We start from the raw sequence: 6,000 nt of genomic DNA, 5'->3' as shown, positions 1-6,000 counted from the left end.
ATCAATCACCAAGATCTGTCATTTCTACCTCCCGCACCCCTTGAATTCATTTACTTTTTCTAACTTTCCTCTTACCAGCCTAGTTTAATCCAGTGTTGTCTTTCACTTGGACAACTGCAAGAGTCTCTAATTGGTCTTACTTCCTGAAGTCTTGCTCCCATCCAAACTGGCTTCCACTCTGTAGCTAGAGTTTCTTCTACAATACAATATCTATCCTGTTTAGAGTCATTTAATGGCTTCCTACTGTCCCTGGATTAAAGTCCCAACTTTTAAACATGATTTTATAAGGCCTGTTTTGACCCAGCCTCTACCCATCTTGTCAGCCTTATTTTGTAGTCCTCCTGTCACCAAACTCTGTGTTCTTTAGCTGTATTGAACTTCTTTTGACTTTAAAATCCCATAACATTCAAGAAATATCATTACCAGAAATGACCCCCTTAGGCTTGAAGTATTGCAGTATTACACAGGATATTTTATTGTTTGATAGTGGCTTTTTTGTTATTGTTTTACATTTGGCTACTGTCCCTTATTCTTGGAAGCATTGGGACTTGTTTCTAATTATTTTTGCAGGGTTGATTATCTTAATGTACTTTGAGTCTTTCCATCTTCTATCGCATTTTCAACAGTAATCTCTGTGGCTGAGGGCTACCGATCTGGACGGATATGTCCTTAGAAAGTTTGCCCATGAGGCCCTTTTTGTTCTTTACCCCATTCTGGAAAAACAGACTAATTCTATTTCATTAACTCCTCATGTACTGACTTCACTGGGCTATGATAGATGATCTAAATAAGATGGAAGTTTTAAATAAATGAACCTTACCTCTTCAGGTGTTAAAGCCTTTTAATTTTAACTTTGAGAAGAAAGTTCTCTAAAAATGTATTGCATCTTTTATTATAATCTTAAGCAAGGATTTTGAACAGAGTAGTCCCTTTTATTGGTGGCTTTATGGTCATCATAAAGAATATTCAGTATGTTCATTCTATATCTGCCTTTTTCATTTTGTGTCTCCATCCTCAGTGTTAGTTGTGACCTCTCTTGTTTACATGGGTTTGTTTACATGCTGTTGGTGTTTAGAAAACCAGATAACCAAGCCTTTTAGTAATTATATTAAAGAGAAGCCCAAGAGATCCTGCTTGAAAAAGCAGAAAGAAGTGCTTGAATATAACACAGGGGCATTAGAAACTTTGGGGGGTTTACTTTCTTCCAAGTCCAATGCAATTCATGCTTTGGAGGGATGAGACAACTAAAAGCCTGGCTCCAAATATTTGGTTTGGAACTGTATTTGTATTTTCTAGAAATAAAGGAACAAATACAAATTTAAAACATATGGTTTATGCTGATAGTTCCGATACTTAGAAGAGCTGCTCCTTTTTGTTTGCTTGTTTTGATATCTTCTGAATGATGTTTTTGTGTGTTGAAAAAAACCCATTTGCTGCATTATTTTATCTACTTTTAGTGTTTTATTCAATTGAATCACCTGGGATGGCTACCCAAGCAGCTACAACAATCAACAGTAGTTTATTGACCAGTACTTTGTATAGCTCATGTGCCCAATGCAATGATTCTCAATGTTCAGTATGTGTGAGCAAGGAAGAAGGCTCCACATCTGGAGATTGTAATTTAGTAGCTCTGGGGATAGTGCTTAAAAATCTGTATTTTCTCAAATGCCCCAGTTGATTCTGATGTAATGAATCTTTGACAATACTTTGGGGACACAGTCCTTGTCTCGAGGAACTAACAGTATAGTTAGGGATACGATATTCTGGAATTTTAGAGTAGCAGACTTGGGAAAACCCACAGAGAGCATCTAGTGTGAGTCCTCATTTTCTGCCTGAAGAAATTGAGGTCCAGAAAAGGAAACGGACTTTTCTAAGACATTATAGCAATTTAATAGTAGAGCTGGGTCTGGAACACTAGTTTCTGATTCCCAGTCCCATATTCTTAAGGAAAAGCTACAGAGAACAATTTCAGCTTCACATAATAAAGACATTTCTTAGACTCTTACTTCCTGGTCCAGTATTTTGACCATCGACAAATGAGAACTATATGAGTGAACCGTGTTAGGTTGAACCATTATGAAACTGTCATTTTTCTGGGTCAAAATGGTCAAATATAAGCAATTTCCTAATGGGCCAACCTAAGTATCAAATAAGCGCCAAATGGATCTTTTGTCCAAGTCTGACTGCAATTTATTGAAACTTGAGATATGTATCAGTCAGGACCCCAAAGAAAACAGATGAGGCATTTCAATTAACATTGTTTGAAGAAGGTAGAATTGCAAAGGGACCAATTGTAAAGTTATGGTCTGGGTGTAGGGGCACCCCAGGGGATTGGGAAGAACCTAAGGCCGGCAGGAGTTATGTCATATAAAACATGTTTTTAAAAGAGGTGCAGAGACCTTTGATGGAGGAGATTTCACAAGGAGAGAGCCAGGGGATTACCTACTCAAACTTTGCTCTTCTTCCTCCCTCTGATCTTGAGACAAGGAGGCCAACCCAAGTTGAAGCCAGAGGCCATGGGAGCCCTGTTTGTCTAGTTCATGCGGGTCAGCCTTATAGGAAAGAGAACAGGGTGGAGAAGAGTGGAGAATATATCTGGAAGGGGAAATGAAAGACATCAGGCACAAGGTCTCATTTTTACACATTTAAGAATAGAGTAGAAACAATGATTTTGGATGGATGTGACACCATATCAACACTTTTTCTGTGTCAAGGTTATATGGTGGTGGCAGCGGTGACAGCAGATACTGTGAACTTAAGAGTAAATGTTTGGGGGATTGCTTCTTTGTTTCCTTGCCACGTACATAGCCTGATTTGTGTACCAAAGGTGTCAGTTATTACGTACGTTTTCATCTTGGAAGATATTTTCTTGGGGCTCTTAATTTCAGAATAAACTGGCACCTGTGACCACATGTGTAAATACAAAGTTACTAAGAAGGCATGAACAACTTGGTTTTTATTTTCCTTTAGCTCAGCCAATACTGTGAACAAGTGGGGCACATGCTGAGTAGGTGTGTCTCAAGCCAATTGTGATTTGAAGTGTAAGTATGAAAGGTCCAGTCCCTTCCATGTGCATATAATCTCTATCATGGAATCAATATATCAATACTTTTACCATTCAATCCGCAAATCTTGAATTTTCAGAGCCAGATACAGGACATGAGTGGCTGTCAGTCCTAAGCCCCTACCCTGGTCAAGAGTTCCTCCTGCATTATGCTTGATAATCTACCGGTTTGAATCCCTCCAGTGATAAACCGCCCTACTCCCACAGGGCATAGCTCTAAGAGTTGGAAGGTGCTTCCTATATTTAGCAGAAGTCCACCTTCCTCTAATGTCTACCAGTTGTAGGCCCCTATAGCACTTGCTTCCTTTTTCACATAACAGCTCTCAGAGCTACTCTATGCTTTCTTGTCTACAGGATAACTCTCATTACTTTCAACTATTCTCTTCACATGATATGGTTTTCCAGACATTGCTTCAACCTGGACACTATGCTGTGCTTTCTAATTAGATTTTTCTTCAAACCCAATTCAAGCCTTTATTCTTTTTTCTTATTTATTGTATTTCAGTAACATTAGATTATAACATAATATAGCTTTCAGATGTACATCATAATATATTTCAAATTCTGTGTAGATTACATCCTGTTCATCACCCAGAAACTAATTATAGTGCATCCCCTCACATGTGAGCCTAATCACCCCTTTTGCCCTCCTTCCTCCCCCCTTCACCTACGGTAACCACCAATCCAATCTCTGTTGCTATGTGTTTGTTTGTCTGTCTTTTTATCTTCTACTTATGAGTGAGATCATATGGTATTTGACTTTCTCCCTCTGACTTATTTCACTCAGCATAGTACACTCAAGGTCCACCTATGTTGTCATAAATGGCTGGATGTCATCATTTCTTATGGCTGAGTAGTATTCCATTGTGTATATATACCACATCTTCTTTATCCATTCATCCCTTGATGGGCACCTAGGTTGCTTCCAAGTCTTGGCTATTGTGAATAATGCTGCAGTGAACATAGGGGTGCATGTATCTTTATGCATTTGTGTTTTCAAGTTCTTAGGATAAATACCCAGCAGTGGGATAGCTGGATCATATGGTAGATCTATTCTTAATTTTCTGAGGATACTCCATTCTGCTTTCTGTAGTGGCCGCACGAGTTTGCACTCCCACCAGCAGCAGTGTACGAGGGTTCCCTTCTTTCCACATCCTCTCCAACACTTGTAGTTTCCAGTTATGTTAATTATAGCCATTCTGACCAGAGTGAGGTGATATCTCATTGCAGTTTTGATTTGCATTTACCCTGATATCTAATAATGTTGAGCATCTTTTCATATACTTGTTGGCCATCCGTATATCTTCTTTGGAGAAATGTCTGTTCAGATCTTGTGCCCATTTTTAAATTGGGTTGTTGGGTTTTTTTGTTGTTGAGATGTATGAGTTCTTTGAATATTTTGGCTATTAACCCCTTATCTGATATATGGTTTGCAAATATCTTCTCCCAATTGTTAGGTTGTCTTTTCATTTTGTTGATGATTTCCTTTGCTGTGCAGAGGTTTTTAGCTTGATGTAGTCGCATTTGTTCATTTATTCTTTTGTTTCCCTTTCCCGGTCAGACATGGTACTTGAAAATATGCTGCTAAGACTGGTGTCAAAGAGTGTACTGCCTATGTTTTCTTCTAGAAGTTTCATGGTTTCAGGTCTCACATTCAAGTCTTTAATCCATTTTGAGTTGACTTTTGTCTGGGGTGTAGGATAATGGTCTACTTTCATTCTTTTGCAAGTGGCTGTCCAGTTTTCCCAACACCATTTATTGAAGAGACTCTCCTTTCACCACTGGATGCTCTTGGCTCCCTTGTCGAATATTAGCTGTCCATAAATTTGTGGGTTTATTTCTGGGCTCTCGATTCTGTTCTATTGATCTGTGTGTCTCTTTTTGTGCTGGTATTTGTTGTTTTGGTTACTATGGCTTTGTAGTATATTTTGAAATCAGGGAGTGTGATACCTCCAGCTTTGTTCTTTTTTCTCAGGAATCCTTCGGCTATTCAGGGTCTTTTGTTCCATATAAGTTTTAGGATTCTTTGTCCTATTTCTGTGAAAAATGTTGTTGGAACTTTGATAGGTATTGCATTGAACCTGTAGATTGCTTTAGGAAGTATGGACATTTTAATGATGTTAATTCTTCCAATGCAAGAGCACGGAATGTCTTTCCATTTCTTTGTGTCTTCTTCAATTTCTTTCAACAATGCTTTATAGTTTTCGGTGTACAGATCTTTCACCTCTTTGGTTAAGTTTATTCCTAGGTATTTTGTTCTTTTTGTTGGAATTGTAAATAGCATTGTAATCTTAAATTTTATTTCTGCTACTTCGTTGTTAGTGTATAGAGACACAACCGATTTTTGTATGCTGGTTTTGTATCCTGCGACTTGATTGTATACCTTTATTATTTCTAAAAGTTTTTTAGTGGATTCTTTAGGGCTTTCTAGATATAAAATCATGTCGTCTGCAAAGAGTGACAGTTTCACTTCTTCTTTTCCAATGTGAATCCATTTTATCTCTTTTTCTTGCCTGATTGCTGTGGCTAGGACTTCCAATACTATGTTAAATAAGAGTGGTGCCAGTGGGCATCCTTGTCTGGTTCCTGTTCTTAGAGGGATAGCTTTCAGTTTTTCTCCATTGAGAATGATATTGGCTGTAGGTTTGTCACATACAGCCTTTATTATGTTGAGGTATTTTCCTTCTAGACCCATTTTATTTAGAGTCTTTATCATAAATGGATGATGTATCTTGTCCAATGCTTTCTCTGCATCTATTGAGATGATCATGTGAGTTTTATTCTTCATTTTGTTAATGTGGTGTATCACATTGATAGATTTGCAGATGTTGACCCATCCCTGCATCCCTGGAATGAAACCCACTTCATCATGATGTATGATATTTTTAAGTATTGTTGTATTCGATTTGCTAGTATTTTGTTGAGGATTTTTGCAT

The sequence above is a fragment of the Equus caballus genome, chromosome X, assembly GCF_041296265.1.
Source record: "Equus caballus isolate H_3958 breed thoroughbred chromosome X, TB-T2T, whole genome shotgun sequence".
Lineage (NCBI taxonomy): Eukaryota > Metazoa > Chordata > Mammalia > Perissodactyla > Equidae > Equus > Equus caballus.
The sequence above is the reverse complement of the archived record's forward strand: the minus strand, read 5'-3'. Positions refer to the sequence as shown.